Source organism: Carcharodon carcharias, chromosome 18 (assembly GCF_017639515.1).
Source record: "Carcharodon carcharias isolate sCarCar2 chromosome 18, sCarCar2.pri, whole genome shotgun sequence".
Lineage (NCBI taxonomy): Eukaryota > Metazoa > Chordata > Chondrichthyes > Lamniformes > Lamnidae > Carcharodon > Carcharodon carcharias.
This window is the reverse complement of record NC_054484.1, coordinates 84,168,637-84,176,954: the sequence shown is the minus strand read 5'-3', so window position 1 is coordinate 84,176,954 and position 8,318 is coordinate 84,168,637. Positions and strand designations below refer to the sequence as shown.

General features: G+C 41.7%; 1 non-coding gene across 1 annotated transcript; it reads right to left on the bottom strand.

Moving 5' to 3' along the window:
- Nucleotides 1–295: 295 nt before the first annotated feature.
- On the bottom strand, nucleotides 296–369 carry trnar-ccu. Its single transcript has one exon. It is a non-coding gene; the product is annotated as a tRNA-Arg (tRNA).
- Between the last annotated feature and the right edge of the window lie 7,949 nt (nucleotides 370–8,318).

The following is an 8,318-nucleotide window of genomic DNA, read 5'->3' as shown; positions in this document are numbered from 1 at the left end:
TGCAATTGGGTGTCAACATTTCAAATTAACAACTGTGCCTGGGGTGTTGGGTGAGCTGAAGACAGGAATGAAAGGGACAGTAGTTGCCTGGAAAGTGCAGGTGATATTAACCCCTGAACGTTGGGTGGCTCACAGTTTAGTCGGAACATTGCACTGGATTGTACCAATGAGAAACAAGTGACAGAGAAGGGTGCTGCACAGGAACAGCCAAGATTGGATAAGAAATTGAAAGGAAATCAATCTGCCAGTGTTTGTGAAAGTTTCTTTGATGTTTGTTTCTAGGCAAAAGCCTCCCCAACCCAGATGGGATTTGAACCCACAATCCCTGGCTTAGGAGGCCAGTGCCTTATCCATTAGGCCACTGGGGCTGTATAGGTATTGCTGTTGCAGCTATTTAATTATCCCTCTGTCTCTAGAGTCATGATGGGACAGAAGGTCAGTTCCTGTTGAGAATCCCTGACAAATCTGAAGGTATTTTGTGGCCCAGCACTTTCTTTTCATTCACAACCAAATTCTATCAATTACAAAGCTCCCAACAATGATGTAACAGGATGTGATTGTCTCTTGTACATTGACAATCGGTCCAGCTGAACCTCCTTAAGTGTCTATTGTAATTGGCCTGATTGTGTGGAAGTTTCTAGAAATGATAATTCGGCACAAAATTCACAGTCACTTGGGCAAATGCCGGTTAATTAAGGAGAATCACCATGGATTTGTTTAGCACAAATCCTGTTTAAATAACTTGGTTCGCCCAATCCACCAGCTTGTGGTTTGAAGTGAACTGGCATCTTCCTAACTGTTTACTACAATTCTGAGTTTCACATCATTTGTGAACTTCAAAATTGTGCCCTGTCACTCCAAGCCGTTAATGTGTACCAGTCAGCTGTGGCTTAGCCCTAACATTGAAGAGAATTATGTTTTGAAATGTGCCTTTAACTTAAAGTAAATCAGAGAATTCTGATTGAACACCTCAACTTGCAGACATGCCCATGTGATCAGGTTGCCACGGGGACAGAAACTCAAACAGAAATCCATTGACGTGGAGTGGTGGGGGGGGGGGGGGTGTGGTGGGTGTGGGCGGGGTGGGGGGGGTGGGGGCGAGGGGCAGTTTTATCACTTTTTCATAGCATCTCATGGAGAAAGGATGGCCGCTAGCCAAGAGGGAGAAAGAAATGAGCTACTTCAGCTGAACTGTTTTTGTGTTAACAACCAAGCAGGATGCTTGTGAGTGTTCACTTTCTGTTCAAAAGAAAGGGAACAGAAAACATGGGCCCTTGAAGATTTAAGGACTGATGTGTCATTGAAATGTGCCTCACTGGTGATAATCAAATCCTCAAAACTTGAACGGGGTGTGGGATGATTATGGAAGGACACTAGAAGCTTCGACCTGGTGAAGTGAGCCTCTGCTGGAGATCTGGGGGTAGATGTGGGAGTATTCTTATAATGCTACATATCTGCCAGAAGTGTAGCATTGTGTGAAAGAGTTTAATAAGATGCTTATCATATTTTGGTTCTGTTAGTTGGTGAATGTGAAATTTTACTTTTACTCTAGTTTGATGTATCAGTTGCCTGTTAATTAATGTTTGACCTGTGTTGACTTGAGTTTATTTGTCACAGTTAAAGTCTAAAGAAATGGAGCCTTGTCCTTCAGTTTATTTAAATTGGTTGTTTAGGAAATTCATCGTTTTTAAAAGATATTGGTCTCGACGAGGATCATAACACAAGTCAGTCAAAAGTGATTTGGCCTTAACAAATTGTTGCTGACTCTCCTTTATTAGTCAATACTTGTCCAAGTGTTATTAATGTCCCCCCAGTTCACACTTTCGAAAAGCTTTGCTATCACTGATGTTAAACTGCCTGGCCTTTATTTGTCAGGTTTCTTCATCTCCCCTTCTTTAAACAAGGGTGTAACATCTGCAATTCTTCAATCCTTTAACTCCACCCCTGAATCTAAGGAGGTTTGGTTGGAACATTGTGAACAACATCTCTGTAATTTCTCCCATTACTTTCATTATCTTGCTCACCCCAGGTGGGACTGGCCCTGGCTCCAGAATCCAATGCCTTATTCATTGACACATTGCAACTGCATGGACATTATATTTATTATACTCCTGCTTTATCTGTCTCATTTACATCTTTATGTGTTTAGTTAGTTTTATTGTGATAATTCCAGATTTAATGAGTGAGTTTAAATTCCACCCACTGCCATGGTGGGATTCAAACACTTGCCCCCAGAGATCTAGCATCAATCATAGGATTATTAATTCAGTGACATTACCATTGCACTGCTTTTGTAACAGAAGCTAAACTGTACATAGCACCTTCAGTGTGAGCTCATCAATGCCAGTTGTAGAAAGACATCCCTGCTTTTATAATCCATCCTCCATTACAATAAGTGCCAATATTCTATTTGTTTTCTTAATTACTTGGTGTACCTGCATGCTACTTTGTTGTGACTCATGTACAAGGACATGCACATCCCTCTGTACCGCAGAATCTCTCTATTTAAATAATATCCTGCTTTCTTATTCTTTCCGCCATAGCGGACACCCTCACATTATTCTCCATCTACCATTTTATGCCCACTCCCTTAATATCTCTTTTCAATTTCTTTGTATACTCCTCACAACTTGCTTGCCAAGTTATGTTTGTATAATCAACAAATTTGACTACAATACAGTCAGTCCCTTTATCCTGTTCATCATTATAGATTGTAAATAGTTGCATCCCCAGTACTGATCTGTGTGGCACTCCCACTAGTTACAGTTTTCTAGCCACTAAATGACCTATTTATCTCGACATTCAGTTTCCTGTTAGTTAGTCAGTCCTCTATCCATGCTAATAAGTCACCCCTACATCATGATCTCTCATCCTTTGCAGTAGCCTTTTATGTGGCACCTTATAGAATGCCTTTTGGAAATCCAAATATACTGTAAAATTTCCCCCACCTCCAGTGTTGTGCACCTGTTATGAGTGCGAGGTTTTACAAGATGGTTATACATTAAACTGTCTTTTTAATACAAAGTAAAATTGAGTAATGGACATGGAAATGTGATCTCCTACTAGTTCTGCCCAATGATAAGCCAATAAGAAGACTTGGTTGCCATGGTATGTGGTATGTGTAACATATAAACATGACATGAGGTTTTTGATCGTGTTAGGAAGTTAAAGAGGAATACCTTTTCTTTAGTTCAGTATTGGTTGTTTACTAAATAATATTTAGTTGTAATTGATTTCAATTTGTTTGCTACAGGAAAAGTCTTCAAATGTGACAGCTTATCATGTGATTCTTTCAGTCAGTCACTGGGAATTCAGCTCTCTTATTTAACAGTTATTGGTGCTGACAGGGATTGTAACCGACCACCAAATTCATCTCTCACCCTCCTCTCCTTCAGCATTCCAAAGGGACTATTCCCTCTGTGGTGCCCTGGTCTATTCTTCAGTCACTCCCAATAACCCCTCCCATTCCTACAGCACCTTTACTTGCAAGTATGGGAGATGCAACACCTGTTCTTTTGCCTCCTCTCTGCTCACCATCCAAGGCCCCAAATACTCTTTTCAGGTGAAACAGTAACTGTTTCTTTCTTCTTCTTTCAATTTATTATACTGTATTTTCAGGTCACAATGCAGTCTGATCTACATTACAGAGGCCAAACACAGACTGGGTGATCACTTTACCAAACACCACCATTCAGTCTGCGAGTGTGACCCTGAGCTTGCGGCCACCTACCATTTTAATACCCCACCTCGCTCCCACACCCACCTCTCTGTTCTCGGCCTCCTGTAATGTTCCAGTGAAGCTCAATGTAATTTCGAGGAACAACACCTCATTTTTTGATTAGACACTTTACAGCCTTCCAGAATCACATTGAGTTCAACAATTTCAGACTGTCATCTCTGACACCCCCATTTTATTTCCTTTTCAATGCATGTTTCAGTCTTAACCTTGTCTTTCTCTTGTGTTGCTTTCAGATGGCAGCTGTTCATTATTCTGCCATTCACACCTCCTCTGGGCACATCTTTTGTTTCTTTACTTGTCCCATTACCAATCCCTTTGGTTCTGCATCGCCAACTCTTTTGTCATTTATTGTCTCCCATCTACTGCCCTGTTACAGACCTGCCCTGTTGTTCTTGTTCCACCCTCACCCCTTTCACTTGTTTAAAAACTATCGGTTTTCTAACTTTCCCCATTTCTGATGAAAGGTCATTGAACTGGACCTTTACCTCAGTTTCTTTCTCCACAGATACTGCCATACTTGCTGATCAGTTCCAGCATTTTCACTTTTTAATGCACACGAATCAGTCAGATCCAATCACACGATGATTACTGGGACCTTTGGAATTGAGACAATGCGGTTCTGTTTGGAAAGAAAGGGCTGGTCCACAAAAGCATCTAATCGTCCACTGATCACATGGAGAGAAAGGAGCAAATTGCAAGCTCTGAGCTTCCAATGTGCACAACTCTAGTGGCCTAATGGCTCACGCAATGTCCTTTCAAGCCAGGAATTATGGATTCAAGTCCCATCTGGGGTAGGGTAGGTTTTGGGCTAGAAACAAATATCTAAAGATCTTCCCCCATCATTATTCTATGACAGGAAGGCAGCTTTTGTTCGGAAACAATATCACCTGCATTTTCCAGGTAAAAAGAATCAAAGAAATCTATATCACAGTTTGAGGCCATTCATCCCATCTTGTCTGTGCTGGCTGTAAACGGGCATTTCGGCCTAATCCCACTTTCCAGGTCTCGGTCCACTGCTCTGTGATGTTAGCACTTCAAGTGTTTACCCTGGTATTCTTAAATGTGGTGGGAGTTTCTAACTCTCGTGCATTTTCAGACACCCACCCTCCTCTGGCTGGAAAAAAAATCACCTCCACTCCCCTCTGATTGTTTTATCAAAGAATTAGATCTATATTTACTGGGAATCGAATTCTGTGCTAAGGGAAGCAGGTCCTTCCTATCCACTCCATCTCGGCTCCTCATAATTTGAACACATCAATTAAACACCAGAATGAACTGGCTGGTATTGTTCCTATGACTACAACCCTGATATAAATCTGCCTTAAATTCTTCTGCCCCACTTGATTTTTCTTGATCTCAGTGGAATCCACTCCATTAATTGTCTGACTGGATTTTCAATCTGTAAGATTGCTGTGGATTTTAATCCAATATTAAAGCTACTTGTTTCCGGGAGTAACACATGCAGGGGGATTTGTCTCACTGATGGCAACAGTCAGAACTAGAGGGAAATCCTCTCACAGCCACATGGGACTGTGCAACTTGTGACTCAGAGGTGGCCGGCAAGGGGGCCATGTTGAGTGGCCCTGTACTGTGTTATGATGTGAGGCACAAGGGCAAGTTTGGCCAAGAGTTCCCAGAGTTTGAGTTCAGGCCGGACAGTAAGAGTTGACTGGAATGTCTGGAGCTTGCAGTGTGACTGTGAATCCAGAGTCTGGGGAGGTTAAGAGTGTGGTAATTATGTTTTTATTTAGTGTGTAATATACCTTTAAGAAGAATGTTTGTTATGGAAGATCATATGATCTTTAGTACCCAATAGGAGAGTAGAGCAGGATGTCACAGTTCCACAGGAGTTTGTTTTGTTGCTAAATTTCTTAGATTCCTCACCGGTATGCACTCAACAGATCAGAGACTGGACAGGTCAGGACATATTCCTATCCCAAATACGAGAACAAGTGCTAAATGGTTGGTCACAGGAGCCTGTATCTGACAAAATGAAACCGCACTTCAACAGAAGACATGATATAACCAGCCAGTATTGCATTTTATTGCGGGGAGCACAATTGATAGTTCCTCCAAAGGGAAGAGAGCTATTACTAATTGAATCGCACAGCGCACGTCCAGGAATATCCTGAATGAAGACCATAGCTCACAGCTACCTCTGGTGGCCTGGGATGAACGGTGAAATAGAGTTTAGTGAAGAATTGTGCACTGTGTGCAATGTTAGCAACTGCAAAAGTTACCTTCAACAGCTCTGTTATACCCTTGGGAGTGGCCAGGAGGACGCTGGGAGCGGTTACACATTGACTATGTGGGACCTTTCATGGGAATAATATTTCTGTCATTGTTGATGCCCACTCAAAGTGGATGGATATATATGAGGTGAAGTCTCCAATGTTGACAGCTAGAATTGAGAACCAAATCAAAGTTTTGCCATTAACGGACTATCAGAAATGATCGTTTCTGATAATGGCACAGCATTTACGAGTGCTGAATTTCAACGGTTTAACAACCTCAACAGTATCACTCATGTAAAAACTTCACTGTACCACCCTTCCTCAAGTGGACTGGCTGAAAGGCAGTTCAAACGTTCAAGGCAGGTATGAAAAAGCTAACTGGAGATTCCTTAGCAACCAAGCTAGCACGCTTTCTTTTTCATTACAGGACCACCCCTCAGATAGCAACAGGCACACCTGCAGAGTTATTGATGAAACGCTGTCTCAGGATGAAATTGAGCTTAATATAGCTGAATTTAGAGGGGAAGTTGGAAAGGAGTCAGGGAAGTCAGAAAACTAGACATGACTGGAATAGTTGCGAGATGAAATTTACCGTGGGAGAGACAATATACGTGAAGAACTTTGGAGAAGGACCAAAGTGGTTACCGGGTGAAATAAGTGCGGTGACTGGACCTCTATCTTACCACATGGAGGTGGAAGGCCGAATCATAGGGAGAGATGTGGATCATCTAAGGAAGAGAGAAACAAATCACCAAGAATCGATTCTACCAATGTTCATGACCGGGTCAGTGTTTCCTGTTGAGAGAAATGAACCCCGGACTGACATGTCTGATGTTCCTATAAGGGTTGGGGAAACAGATTTGCAGGTGCCCAACGAAGCACCTGATGTTCAGGCAACTCCAGAAAAGGGGGTTCCTGACAAAGAATCTGAAGTTATAGAGCTGAGACATTTCACATGCATAAGGAAACCCCCAGAAAGACTGAACTTGTAAATTACTTACCTATGTAAATATTTAGCTGTCTTGAGAACATTGTACTTGTAAATATAAAATGTATATCTGAGTAAAAAGGGAGAGATGTGGAATTTATGGGTTTTATTTAGTGTGTAATATATCTTTAAAAACAATGTTTGGTAAGGAAGATCACATGATCTTTAGTACCTAATAGGAGAGTAGTGTGGGCTACCACTGTAGTTAGATGTTAGTAGTGTAGAGATAGAGTTTGAAGTGAAAGCACATGTATAGTTGCTGCTGAGCACCTTTGTAAATACACTTAAAGTTTCTACCTAAGAAGTGTTTTCTAATCAACTCTATCATTAATATTACAACTCAGCCACCCCACATCAAAGAGGTGGCGGATGGAAGGCTGGGCCCAGAGTCCTGGGCCTTACTGCACTGCTGCTGAATGTCTCTGAGTCAATGTGCAGCAGCAGCAGCAGCATCTTCAGTAACCCTCCTGTACAGCTCCCTGACTATATAAAAAATACAGACCTTACAACTCCCGGCACACAGCTTCCTCATAAACAGGCTTTTCAGGGGTTTTGAAACTAAAAGTTCCCAGGATCTAAAACAGCATCAGTATTCCCAAACCCTGTTGTGTTTGCCTACTGAACATTAATTGCTTGACTGTAATGGCTTGAGGATGGGAAATGGAGTATAGTTTGTTTTCCGTTCTGGCAGCTTTACATGGAATTTACAGCACATAACCACACCATTTGACCCACCTCACCCATGTTGGAGTTACAGGAACATAACATAACAGGAACTCCTCCCCGTCTTGATCACACTATCAGGGTAACTTTCAGCTTCTTTCTTCCTCATGTGTTTATCAAGTTCCTTGAATGTATCTATACTAGAATCATAGAATGGTTACAACACAGAACGAGGCCATTCAGCACATTGTTTCTGTGTCAACAGCAACTCAGCTAGTTCCACTACTCTTCCTTTTTCCTGTAGCCCCGTAAAATGTTTGCTCTTTGTATAATTATCCAGTTCCCTTTTGAAAACTGTAATTGAATCTGTCTCCACCACACACTCAGGCAGTGCATTCCGGATCCAACCTGTAAGCTGTCCCCATTCCCCTCCTACAATGGTTCTTGGACTTGATTTTATAGGGAACAAAATTGCACAGACACAGGGTTTGGATCAACTACAAACTTACTGTTTAATATAAATAAGTGTCCTAACACCCTAACAAAAAACTCTAAGCTGATTTAAATGACACAACACCTCAATTGGTTTGTCCATTTTAAATCCTCCACGATTCAACCTCGGCTCCCAACTAAATCACACTAAGTCTTATTAGGAAAAACCTTTACTGGAAAAGCCATGGGTAAAACCCCATGT